We start from the raw sequence: 14,037 nt of genomic DNA, 5'->3' as shown, positions 1-14,037 counted from the left end.
AAAACCACAAAAAACAAAAAACACCCAAGCAGGTGAGACTTCTTACTAAGTCAGTCTTCTGCAAACCTGCTTGCAGGATCTAATGGAGGTGATGATAGTAAGTGTACATCTTTAAAATCTAAAATTTAGATTAACAGGAGAAAACAGTTGTGAAACTATCTCCTTGGGCATTGTAACTTTGGTAAAAATTTGTTGTAAGTACTTTTGTTTTCTATTGATCCTTTTTTCCTCTCAGGGATGGTCATTGTTTTCTTTTGCTTACTTTATGATTATTGAGAATATTCTCTGGTCTCCATCAGCTGGAGTGTGCATATGCATCCAGCAGATAGCTGAATAGGCTGTGGACCCAAGCTTAGGGAATCAAAAAAAAAAAAAAAAAAGAGGCAGAGGGGTGGTGAACTTTCGGCTTGGTAAGTCACCCTATTCTGTTCAAAGGAGGGAAAACACATGATTTCCTGTGTTTTGAAACAGCTGTTTAAAATAGGGCCCTTCATAGTACCTCCTGTGCTTTCTTAGGCTATCTCTGGAATGAACTTTCTGGATCTTGTGAAGACTGCATTTTTTACACTCTGTTGTGGAATAACTCTCCCATCTTTGGTTAAGCCATAAAGGGGCTTATTGGTTTAAGTCTTCTGATATTAATATAAAATCCTACTCACCAGTGACCAGATGATGGATCCTTTAAATTGGTTATATTTGAAATAAAATTTTTTTTGGAGAGCCGTCATTCTAAACAACTGTCTTATTGGTTTAACAGTTAGCCTTAGGGACTTCCTTCGAAAGATGGAAGAACAGAAATGAGACATAGAACAAAAACCAAAGTCCACTCAGACCCCTTCCTATTGGCCTTCAGACATTTGCAGATATTGTAAGAAAAATCAGTGCATTGGAAGTAAAATTGTCCTCCACGTAAGAAAAAAAAGAAAAAAAAATGAGAGCAAACTGTCCTTAACTTACAAATCTTTGCAAAACTAAAAAAAAGAAAAAAAAAAAAAGAAAGAAAGAAACACTGCAGTCTAAAATCAGTCTATTTATTCCTTTTTACCAATCCTACAACTCTATCTCAAAAGATTTGTAAACCATTGACCTTAAGAAACCAAAGTCCTTCTTGGAGGAACTTACATACTTTTTCTATCCCTTGAAGATACAAATGTTACCACATCTTTGAAATGTAAACACCCCAGAAATTGAATACACTTAAATCATAAAGTTGAACAAAAATCCAAATGGTGGCACTAATGCTTCAGTGAAGCTCAATTTTAAAGTAACTTTCCCCCTCTCTTCCGCAAGCCTCCCCTCCTCCCCACTTAGCCTTTAGTTTCAGGACCCTGGAACTATCCCGAAAATGACCAAAGAGGCTGGCAGCACGGACATAATTCCTGTGGAAACCAGCCAGATCCTCTATGTCCCTATAACCACCGCATCCCCTTCCCAGGGGCCTTGCTGTTTTAGAAGGCCTCAGCCTGGGGCGCCTGGGTGGCTCAATGGTTGGGCATCTGCCTTGGGCTCAGGTCGAGATCTGGGGATTGAGTCCTGCATCAGGGAACCTGCTTCTCCCTATGCCTGTGTCTCTGCTTCTCTCTGTGTGTCTCTCATGAATAAATAAATAAAATCTTAAAAAAAAAAAAAAAAAAAAGAAGGACTTAGCCTACTGCAGCTTACTTTGCTGGTAGAGCAATCAACTATCTTCCTTCTTTATACCCAGAGTCTGTCTTTTCTTTTCATTATGTTTTGACTCTGAAGCACAAAGGTCAGTTTTTGAAGACAGAAGTAACTGGAACAATGCCCATACTCACCGAAGACTAAAGAAAAAAAGAAAAAGAAAGAAAAACAACCTTTTTAAGAAAAATTCAAACTGTGTAAAGAACTCTTGAGCCCAAACTTTAGATCATAGCCTCCTTAAGATACTTCTACGTCTTAAAAGTTTTCTCTACAAATAGCCCAGTCATCTGAGGGAAGTTAAATATATTTCAACTAATACTTATAAGCTAGTGTAGACTCCAGGATCATGCCCTGGGCGGGAGGCAGGTGCTAAACCGTTGAGCCACTCAGGGATCCCAGCTAGTGTGTTTTATATTGTTTTGAAACAGAAGCTATAAGATCTGTTTGTCTATATGTATGTACATTATAGATAAGATTTCTTTTAAAGATTTTATTTATTCATGAGAGACACAGAGAGAGAGAGAGGCAGAGACATAGGCAGAAGGAGAAGCAGGCTCCATGCTGGGAGTCTGATGTGGGACTCGATCCCGAGACTCGATCCCGAGACTTGATCTCGAGACTCCAGGATCATGCCCTGGGCCGAAGGCAAGGGCTAAACCGCTGAGCCACCCAGGGATCCCCCAATAAGGTTTTTTTTAAACCTCTGGTTAGTGTTGCTAAAATTAATTTGTAAAGGAGTTCTATTTAATTGGCTTAGAATTTAAGCACTTACAAATAAACCCTTCTAAATCTCAGAAATACAGTAGAAACTAACCCAGATTTTTTCAAGTTCTAGGATCTAGGCTAATTTTCAGTAAATAAAAAGCTGGTTTAAGTTTGTTAGCTTTTTTTTTTTTTTTTTTTAAGCAATCTCTGTGCCCAAACATGGAGCTCAAATTCATACCCCAAGATCAAGAGTTGCATACTCTACCAACTGAGCCATCCAGGTTCCCCCAAGTTTGTTGGTTTAAATAATACAGATATGTATTAGAGTTATCAACACTGGATAGAATGCAGATATCCAACTTTTTATTCTACCTGGGTTTATTAGCCAAATAAGTTTGTTATCAGCTAGACCCCAACACTTGACATGTCCTGGCCACTTGCTTGTACTCAATAATCTGTCTTACATTTTTTCCTTAAGCTCTTCTTTCTTGCCTTCTTCTTAATTCAGACAAATGAAACCAGAAATGACCCCAGGATACCCGAGGGTGGGGGCAGAGTAGGTGACTTGGGGGTGGGGTGTTTTGAGGGGATGGGGATCACCCAGATGTTTGGGGCTAAACACCCCACCCCTCACCATCCACCCCAGATTCCTGCCTGCCCAGATGAACTGTGTAGTAATATCTGAAATGACCTACCATTACCTTTACCTCATTATCATACTAAAATCTCCACCTAAGGAAGACAAGCCTCATTTACATAACATACAATTTTAGGTGTAGGCACATGCATGACCTTATGCTTGCCTCTATATACGGTGACAAGGCTTCCCTACCTAAATATTCATTCATACCAACTCCAAACAAAGGGAACCCATTCACCCTCTCTTGAAGAGTCACAGCTTTGGAATCCATTCCCCATGATCTTTTTAATTGCTGCAAATAAAAGTTTTCTTTGTGGGACAATTCAGCCTGGTGCAGTTCCTGACTCACCAAGGAGGGAACTCGGGTTGGTTTGGCTATAAGTTTACATGATCTCTGTTGCAAACTTTGTTAGCAAAAAATAACTCAGAGCAAAAACTAATGGCTCATTTTGACTAATGTTTCAGAAAGTTTTCAAGGGAAACTTAAACATAATTATTGGTAACCAGTAAATTAAATAGATGCAAATAGAATAACAAGCTTTTAGATGAACTTTTTAAACAATAATTATGTGTTATAACATACATACTTAAAAATAGTTTGCCAAATCTCTTTGGTAACTTAAAACCTTAAAGTTTTGCTAAGTTAAGTCAAATAATAGAAATGTATCAAATATCTAGATCATTTCCACATAAGATAAAAAGTGAAACATTAATTATTGAGCATAGGTTTATCTACTTTTGGCTCCTTATTACAGGGAAAATAAAGAGAAATTTGGGTCTGTTAATGAACATATTTTGTGCTTTATTGAAAGACTGTACTATAGAGAAGTGCATGTTTCTAGAAATTATGACGTGTACTCATATATTTGCCAACCTAAGAATGCTGATATAACAGTTCACAATTGCTGGCCACTTAGTTTTCACTAGAAATTAAAGTTTCCAAGGATTAATTTTGACTAATATATGTGGCTGAAACTGCTAGAAATAATAAGGAAACAACTTTGTATACAAGTAAAGTAGGACATGTTTTAGGTAAGAAAAATATGAGATATGGAGACATGTTGGTTAAAGGAAAAGAAAGAAAATTTATATTAAAACAAAACTGGTTATGGGAAAGAGAAAAAAAGAAGTAAAAGATTTGTGGAAAATAAATCTTTAAAAGTGAATGTTATGTATGTACAAGACTGGCTAAGATTGGAATGAATCTAATTAAGTAAATGGGGGCAGCTCGGGGGGGCTCAGCGGTTTAGCACCTGCCTTCAGCCCAGGGCCTGGTCCCAGGGTGTGAGTCCCACATCGGGCTCCCTGCAGAGAGCCTGCTTCTCCCTCTGCCTGTGTCTCTGCCTTTCTCTCTCTCTCTCTCTCTCTCTCTGAATAAATAAATAAAATCTTTAAAAAAATAAAAAATTTAAAAAATTAAGTAAATGGGTTTTAATATCAAAACTAAGCTGGTGCAAAATAAAATTTGGTTTTCCTTTATCTATATTTTACCTATATTTTAAAGATTTATTTATGTGAGAAAGAGAGCATGAGCAAGCAGGGGGAGGGGCAAAGGGAGAGGGAGACCCAGACACCCCTAAGATTTTATTTAAGTCATTTCTATACCCAATGTGGGGCTCTAACTTATGATCCACAGCCCTGAGATCAAGAGTCCCATACTCAATTGACTTAACCAGCCAGGAACTCCAAAATTTGGTCTGTTAAGAGGACAAAATTTTCTTGGGCTATTATTCTACTCTTTTTTTTTTTTAAGATTTTATTTATTTATTCATGAGAGGCAGAGACACAGGGAGAGGGAGAAGCAGGCTCCATGCAGGGAGCTCGACGTGGGACTTGATCCTGGGTCTCCAGGGCTGAAGGTGACGCTAAACAGCTGAGCCACCTGGGCTACCTTTATTCAACTCTTCATAACAGATTATGAAGAGTTTTTCTTTTCTTTTTTTTATGAAAGGTTTTTCTTTGCCTTTGAAAACAAAAATATGCCTAGAAAAAAAAACTTTTGTATTTATCAAAATAATGTTTGGTGCTTCATGTTGTCTTAATCAGGTCTTTGATTATTTAAGAAAACTGAATCTAAAAAAAAAGAAAAGAAAAGAAAACTGAATCTTCTCAAAATTAGAAGAGATATATTTTCCCTTTTTACAGCCACTGAACATTCCATGTTTGCCTACAAAATCTTTAATTGTCTCCATGGTTAGTTAAATGGGTAACTAAATTTCATTAGTTATTATGTAGTGACCTATTATCTTATTTGACTGTTTTTAAACCTTCTTGATATATTTCTTTCCAAAGTTTATTCATTTATTTTTAAGTAATCTCCACATCCAGCATGGGGCTCGAACTCATGACCCTGAGAACAAGCAACACACTCTTCCAGCTGAGGCAGCCAGGCACCCCACCATTTTTTATATTTTTGACAAACTTCCAAAAAATCAAATCCTAAATGAAGTTTCTTTTTCTTTTCTTTTTTTTTTCTTTTTCTTTTTTTAACCTCAAAGTAACTGGGATTTTTCAGAGTGTCCTTGAAAAAAAAATCAAAAGGCTTGTTCTTTTTCCTTATACAAGAGAGATACTGAACAAATTAGGCTTATTTGATGTTACATTACATGGGAAATATTGTCAAATAAGTGATGTGTAACCTTCTTAGATTCTGCTGTATGGGTAATAGCATTAATATAAATGTCCTAGAAATTGTATAAAATCCCTAAAATTATGATATGTACATATAATATGTATATTATCAATCATAATTCTAGTTATTACCTTAAAATATTGTATGTCACAGAAATAACTACATTTCCTTAACAACCACATTGTAATAAACTCTAATCACACCTTTAATCATGCCATTTTTATCTTTTATCATTTAGAGACATTTATATTTTACTCAGATGCCTTTACAAAAGAATTTCTGCAAAAATGCTTCATCTTAAAGAAGACTCATGAAAAGGACTCTAGAAAACAGCTTTCTGATACCTTTAAGATCATGAAATTAACTGGGTAAACACTTTCCAGAACTACTGGAAAAAAATAGATTCAAGCAGAACAAGAATTAATTACATGGGACTGAGTAAACTGAGGAGTCATAATAAACTTATGACTTTTTGTTTCAAGTATTGATGGTTCTTTAATCTTTTGATTTTCAGATACAAGGAAGCTTTCCCTCTTAAGCTAACTATCACTCATAGCAATTTGGCAAATTCTACCTTTGTAAGCAGAGTGGAAATATTGATCTTTTTCTCCCTGAGGGCCCCTCCAGAATATGAAAACTTAGTGAGTATTCTTATTTTTATGGCAATATACTTATTTGCATATAAGAATCCATTCTCCTTGCAACAGGACACGTTGGAAACATTCTTATATTACCAAGGCTTTGAGTGGAAGGTCATTTTCAAAAGACAGGTGCATAGGCTCAGATATGTTCAGACACCTTTAAAGGAAGGAAGATTGACTTTGACTTTTATTTCCTTTATTGGAAATATTGGCCTGAGAGCTTGCTTACAGGATTTCCCGCAGCTGACCAGGGGAGTAAAGAATGCAACTTCCCGGTGCAGGAATCTCAGGGTATTTCAGGGACCTCAGGAAGAGAGGAATGAATTCAAATCTATAGTATTGCAGGTGAAGTCTGATGGCAAGTATTTGGCTTGGCTTCTGAGCCTCAAGATTAAAAGTTCCTTATGAGAAGTTGTAGCAAAACCCTATATGATTAGCTGCCATTCTTGTTGCCCTTATGCAAATAATCAGGCCAAGTTTATTGAAACTAGACTTACTTTGCAAACAAATTCATTACTTTGGTTATCTTTGCTAGAAATTAAGGCGATTATAGAGAGCAAAAGTTGTTTCAGTAGCACATATTTGTGACTATTAAATTCTAATACTGTTCATTGTAAACTGGACTGGATCCTGATTCTTCTAGTTTCCTCTAATGCCTGGCTACAACTCTGCAAACTAATGTTTTCTTTTATTAAATTTTAAAAATTAATTAATTAATTAATTAATTTATTTATTTCAGAGAGAGAGCACAAGCAGGGGGAGCAGCAGACAGAGGCAGAGGGAGAAGGCTCCCTGCGGAGCATGGAGGCCGATGAGGGATCAATCCCAGGACCTTGGGATCACCACCTGAGCTGAAGGCACACGCCTAAGACTGAGCCACCCAGGCCCCCTGTGCAAACTAATATTTTTAATTTTTGCCTCACCTGTCTGTCTGACTTGAAATCATTGGGAAGTAAAGCTGTTCTTTTCCTGAAGCCCTACAAAAAAAATGTGAATGACGTGACATAAACTTTAGAGAAATCACAACAGCTCATGTGTGGATAATCTTCATGCCACAACGCCACTGCCTGCCTTCAGTCCATGTAGAGATGCTTCGAGATGGACACCTAAAAACTGTCTTGGGGGACGCGTGGGTGGCTCAGGGGTTGAGCATCTGCCTTTGGATCTAAGGACTGATCTTTGGACTAAGAGCCTGTTTCAGTGAGATAAAATAATCTATCAATTTAGCTTCTGGACTGATCTGGGAAACAAAGGCAGAGAAAAAGTAGTAAATTTCCTTACTACCCTCAGCCTACTGACACGTTCTTGAAGCAGGCAGAGTGACCTTCATCCAAGAACTCAGCTACTTGGATGTTAATACTTTTTGAAGCACAAAAGGCAATCTTAGCCCGACTCCCAGGTTCCTGTAAGTCTACTTTAACAGATAAAAATTCCTTTGGCAACTTTCTTTATCTCTACCTGCCCAAGATACGTGTTGGCAATCACCCGAAGCAGTTGGCCCACCCATATACATCTGAAGGGTCTCATGACTCAGGCTGTATTAGATGGTCATAAATGACCTTTTCCCGACAACAGCTAGCTCCCTCAAGGGCCTGGAAACCTTGCTTCCAAAATTCCTCAGAGACTTATGCTCTCCCAACTTGAAAGTATATAATGGGCCACTCCGCACAACCCTGGTGCAGCCCTTTCTGCCCACGGGTCCTGTCCCCGTGCTTTAATAAAGCCACCTTTTTGCACCAAATATGTCTCAAGAATTCTTTCTTGGCTGTTGGTTTTGAACCCTAACATCTATCCTACATCATGGGCTATGAAATTTTGGAGGAAGTCTCAAAGGTAGGACTGTGGGGAGCAAAATTAACAACCCAAAATGTGTCTTTTTGGCATGTAGATTATTTTAGGCTAATTACTTTTAAGAGAAGGCTCAAGGGGCCCCCAGGTGGCTCAGTTGGTTAAGTGTCTGACTTTGGCTCAGGTCCCGATCTCAGGGTCCTGAAATCAAGCCCCAGGTCGGGGGGCATCTGGCTCTGGGTTCAGGGCCTCTCTGTCTGCTCCTACCCCACCCCTCATGTGCGTTTGTGTGCGTTTGTGTGTAGGCATGCACTCTCTCTCTCAAATAAATAAATACATAAATAAATAAATCTTAAAAAGAAAAGAAACAGAAGGCTTACACTATTGCCTGAAGGAATTTAGACAGGGAATCTCCTCCAGGAATGGAGCTGTCACCAGAGCTGTCTACAGCATAATATGAACTAGATGGTAGACAGGGAGGATCTAGCAAAGTCTGTTTGTTAAAATTCTTCTCTATGTCCCACTGTTTCTGCACAGCCCAGCAAACATTGGTTTACCCAACATTTACTCATTTTCATTTTCACCTTTCTGTGAATTGGGTTCCTCCCCTTTGAAGTCCCAGGCCCCTACTGTCTTCTGCTTATAGCTCTGGATGGCTGATATGCCTCAATTCCCTGGCTGCTTGGGGACTTCCTATTCTGATGCAGCCCCTGTATGAATGTAATTAAATTGATTTTCTCCTATTAATCTGTCTCATGTCAATTTAACTCTTAGATCAACCAAAAGACTATTGGAAAAAAAAAAAAAGCCTATTGCAGGGTAGAGGAAAATTTTCCTGCCCAATATGAGTCAATGCTTATTAGCATATAGGTTAATGAATAGGAAGAACAGGTTAGAACAAGAAGAACTATTTTTTAAAATTTTATTTTTATTCTTGAGAGAAAAAGAACACATGCATGCTCTGAGGGAATGGGGAGAGAGAGAGAGAAAATCCCAACAGGCTCCACACCCAGCACAGAGCCCCACACATGAGTAAGAGATAGGCAGTGCTAGAGAGGGAAAGATAGGTCAGGGGCCATGGAATCAGACTCACAAAAATCCCAAACATGTGGAGGTGAAAGGAAACCAGAGATAAAGAAACAAACCAGACCATCCCTATCCTAGGTGTCAGAGGTGGGATCTTGTTATAACAGCTACTTGTGACCAATAAAGAATTACCAACCCTAAAAAGAAAGTAAGCCATTGAAGGTGTTATCACTAGTCCTTATGGTGCAGGAGAGCAGAGTTCTTGTCTCACAGAGTCAAAGAATCAATCTCACAGACGACAAAGAGTGAGTAAAGTGATAGTTTATTAAACGAATATAAAGAGAGGGCACTCAGGAGTGAGAGGGGTCCCAACAGGGTTGCCACTGGGGGCTTGTAGGGTTGATCTTTTATTGAAACCCAACCTGGGAACTAAATCCTTTTAATATTATCTATTGATATCACCATTAAGTAAGGACTAGTGATCACATCTTTGATGGCTTACTTCCTTTTCAGGGTCTGGTAATTCTTTTTTGGTCACAAGTAGCTGTTAAAACAAGACCCCACCTCTGGCACCTGGGACAGGATGGTCTGGTTTATCTCTGGTTTCCTTTCATCTCCCATTTTTGGGATTTTTGTGAGCCTGCTTCCATAGCCCCCTACCTAGCCCTGCCTAGCCTCATTTGTCCCTAACTCATTTCTCCCCCTGCAAGAGTAACCCTTTTTTTAAAAAATTTATTTATTCATGATAGTCACACGGGGGGGGGGGGGGGAGAGAGAGAGAGAGAGAGGCAGAGACACAGGCAGAGGGAGAAGCAGGCTCCATGCACCGGGAGCCTGATGTGGGATTCGATCCCGGGTCTCCAGGATCGCGTCCTGGGCCAAAGGCAGGTGCCAAACTGCTGCGCCACTCAGGGATCCCTGCAAGAGTAACCCTAACAGCCATTGGGGAATGGAAAGATGGCCGCTCTGGCTGCTTCAGGCTGAAAAGGGACTGCATGAGGGGACAGCAGTCAGAGTATTCTCAGGGGTCAGTCAAGAGTTTCATGGTATGGATCCAGAGAGATGTTGGAAGGCATGAGGCAACACAGGCAATGACACACACAGAGAAAAAGAACAAAATCCAAAAATTATTTCCATGAGTAAAATGGCATCTCTGAAATATTGACCCCAGTTTCCGGGCCAAGCAAACCATTAGGCCAAGAGACTGATTTTGTCCAGTTGAGCTCGAATGTCATTTGTTAAATGTGAGACTTCTTAAGAATTGTCAGTTATATTAAAACAGGATAGATGTGGAATTCTTTACAACCTAAGTGATGTTGAAGTAGCAAGTAATCAATAGTTGCCCGATTTTCTAGAAATCCTGCCCTAACTTCACTTAGTTCTTGATTTAAAACATCCAGTGCTTGGGATGTGTCCTTTAAGGTTCTGCTGAGCAAACAAAGTCTGTTTTATCTCATAAGACTTCTAGCTATAAAGGAGAGGTCTATGGCTGTTGTTTCCCCATCTGATATGAGAACCACATTATCATCGCAATTAGGTGGTAGATGAGGCAGTCATCGTCAGTAATGTGTTGCTGGGGGTGGGAAGAGTAATAATCCCAGTTTGTTTACAGTACAGAATCCTGAGAATCATTTAGGAATGACATAATAGGGGGACGCCTGTGCGACTCAGCGGTTAAGTGTCTGCCTTCGGCTCAGGGTGTGATCCTGGAGTCCCAGGATAGAGTCCCACATCGGGCTCCCTGGAGGAGTCTGCTTCTCCTTCTGCCTGTGTTTCTGCCTCTCTCTATGTGTCTCTCATGAATATATAAATAAATAAAATCTTTAAAAAAAAAGGAATGACTTAATAGGCAATATCGGCACAAAATAAGGCCCATCGTCTTAGTTGGTATAAGCCATTTAGTTGAAGATGGGAAGTGTAGGGTAAAGCTGCATTGAGTAGTATGCAATTGGCTTGGGTTATATGTTTTAGACGCATTGGGGGCCTGTACTGCAGAGAAGGTGTTTGAAGCTGAGTAGCAAGACTTGTTGAGTCATAAAATTTTGGCCTATGTGGCCCCCACTCCCACTAGGCTATCGAAAAGCCAACTTTGTGGGGAATTAGTGTTGGAAACCAGAGATAAATAAACCAGACCATCCTGTCCCAGGTGCCAGAGGTAGGGTCTTGTTTTAACAGCTACTTGTGACCAGAAAAGAATTACCAGACCCCAAAAAGGAAGTAAGCCTTTAAAGATGTGATCACTGGTCTTTACTCAATGGTGATATCAATAGATAATATTAAAAGGATTTAGTTCCCAGGTTGGGTTTCAATGTTAGGACATTGAGAGCCATATGTCATTGCAACTGGGGTCATGACACCAGGGGGTCATGATGAACCGCAATGGGGGCATTCATCAGCACATGCAAAGAGGATAAACATAAAATAAGTAATTAGGCCCCAAATTATGATTACATTTCTTACATAAGATCTTCAATTACTAATTTTGTTGAACAGATCAGTAGATACCTTTTATCCTTTTAATTGATTACAAATGTCCCCTATTAATTGAGATACCTTGTGAGAATTATCTGTAATGTTAAAACAACACATGTGAGGAAGCTCCTCACACCACAAATGGTGTAGCAATAGTAGACAGTCAATAATGGTGCGTGACTTGAGAAGTCCCTCTCTGACTTAATTCTTCGTCAAGTGTATCCAGTGCCTGGGAAGTATTATTTAGAGTCCTGCTGAGCAACCATACTGTTTTGCTTATTTCATATTGTGGGTCTAACATAAGTCCTGCAAGTTCCATAGTGAGCTTTGAGGCTCTTTTTACCACGAGGATCATTATATGCTTTACTAAAGTCTTTGTTTACAATTGTGCCTCAGTAGAGATGGCTTCTAGGATAAATATGACTGAGGGATAAAACCATCAAGAAGCCCTCGTGGTTTGAGGTCTAGCCTGAACAGTATTATAATTACAAGGTATCACTTGTAAGTAGGAGAAAACTTGTCAAGAAATAAGGGCATCCCCAAGTACATCATCCAATCCAATCATAAAGTGGGGTCATCATTATCTTCACAAGGCCATAGTTAAACCCATGTAGTGGGGTACGCTCTGGCTTTCAAGGAGCAATTTTGTCATCATAGCCATACAGAATTGGTCAAAGTGCTAGTTGTATATACAATCACTGGAGAATTCCATTTTTTGTTATTTAAATAATCATACACCCATGGGATCCTCTTATTCCCATAGAATGAAAAGCATAAAGATTATCTTGTACATCTATTTCTATTGTGCAGAAATATAAAAGCTATTTCTCTGAAGTGTACCTCAAGTAGTCTAGCTTAGGCAAACTTCATTTAAAATGATCAGAGCTGGCTCTCTGCTCCTCCCCGTTCGACAGACAGCTGCATCTTCTAGTGCAGTGCCAGCCGCGTCCCCGAGACACGATGGTGAAGGTTGGAGTGAACGGATGTGGCTGTATTGGGCGCCTGGTCACTAGGGCTGCTTTTAACTCTGGCAAAGTGGATATTGTCGCCATCAGTGACCCCGTCATTGACCTCAACTACATGGTATACATGTTCCAGTATGATTCTACCCACAGCAAATTCCACGGCATGGTCAAGGCTGAGAATGGAAAACTTGTCATCAATGGGAAGTCCATCTCCATCTTCCAGGAGTGAGATCCCACCAACATCAAATGGGGTAATGTTGGTGCTGAGTATGTTGTGGAGTCCACTGGGGTCTTTTTTTTTTTTTTTTTTTTTTTTTTACTGGGTTCTTCACCACCATTGAGAAGGCTGGGGCTCACTGGAAGGGCGGGGCCAAGAAGGTCATCATCTCAGCTCCTTCTGCTGATGCCCCCATGTTTGTGATGGGCGTGAACCACGAGAAGGTATGACAACTCCCTCAAGATTGTCAGCAATGCCTCCTGCACCACCAACTGCTTGGCTCCTCTGGCCAAAGTCATCCATGACCACTTCGGCATCGTGGAGGGCCTCATGACCACCGTCCATGCCATCACTGCCACCCAGAAGACCGTGGACGGTCCCTCTGGGAAGTTGTGGTGGGATGGCCGAGGGGCTGCCCAGAACATCATCCCTGCTTCCACTGGCGCCGCCAAGACTGTGGGCAAGGTCATCCCTAAGCTGAACAGGAAGCTCACTGGCATGTCCTTCCATGTCCCCACCCCCAACGTGTCAGTTGTGGATCTGACCTGCCGCCCGGAGAAAGCTGCCAAATATGACGACATTAAGAAGGTGGTGAAGCAGGCATCGGAGGGTCCCCTCAAGGGCATCCTGGTCTACACTGAGGACCAGATCGTCTCCTGTGACTTCAACAGTGACACCCACTCTTCCACTTTCAACGCTGGGACTGGCATTGCCCTCAAAGACCACTTCTCAAGCTCATTTCCTGGTATGACAATGAATTCGGCTACACCAACCAACCGGGTGGTGGACCTCATGGTCCACATGGCCTCCAAGGAGTAAGAGCCTCCTGGACCACCAGCCCCAGCAAGAACAAGAAGAAGAGAGAGGTCCTCAGCTGCTGGGGAGTCCCTGCCCCAACTTAATCCCCCAACACACTGAGAATCTCCTAATCTCATTTACATCCCAGACCCTGAGGAAGGGGAGGGGCTTGGGGAGCCCTACCTTGTCATGTACCATCAACATAGTATACTGTACCCAGCCAAATAAAATAAAATAACATAATCAGAGCTATAATTGAACATCTGCAAAAATGTGTTATTGAGACATAGTTTCTCTCTATAATAACCCTCACTTCTTAATCTGCGGTAGCCAAATCAGTACTGATCTGTATGCAAAACAAGTCCAGTTTTAACAAACTTGGCTTAATTATTTACGTAAGCTCAACAAGAACAATGATTGATCATAGAGATCTTTTAGAATCTACTTTGCTGGAACTTTTTATAAGGAATCTTTAGGTTGAACTTTTAGTA

General features: G+C 40.3%; 1 long non-coding RNA gene across 3 annotated transcripts in view; it reads left to right on the top strand.

The window, feature by feature from the left end:
- Positions 1 to 13,773, top strand: part of LOC112643038 (uncharacterized) — a 41,231-nt gene extending 27,458 nt beyond the window's left edge. Inside the window, exons 7-8 of one of the 3 annotated variants that reach the window (XR_007409039.1) lie at positions 6,154 to 6,280; positions 12,481 to 13,773. This is a non-coding gene — a long non-coding RNA (uncharacterized LOC112643038). Of the gene's footprint in view, positions 1 to 5,877; positions 6,121 to 6,153; positions 6,281 to 7,019; positions 8,022 to 12,480 lie in introns of those variants that run through there. The other 2 variants (XR_007409038.1, XR_007409040.1) reach the window with 2 other exon arrangements.
- The last annotated feature ends 264 nt before the right edge of the window (positions 13,774 to 14,037 follow it).

Source organism: Canis lupus, chromosome 38, assembly GCF_003254725.2.
Source record: "Canis lupus dingo isolate Sandy chromosome 38, ASM325472v2, whole genome shotgun sequence".
Taxonomy (NCBI): Eukaryota; Metazoa; Chordata; class Mammalia; order Carnivora; family Canidae; genus Canis; species Canis lupus.
The sequence above is the reverse complement of the archived record's forward strand: the minus strand, read 5'-3'. Positions and strand labels throughout refer to the sequence as shown.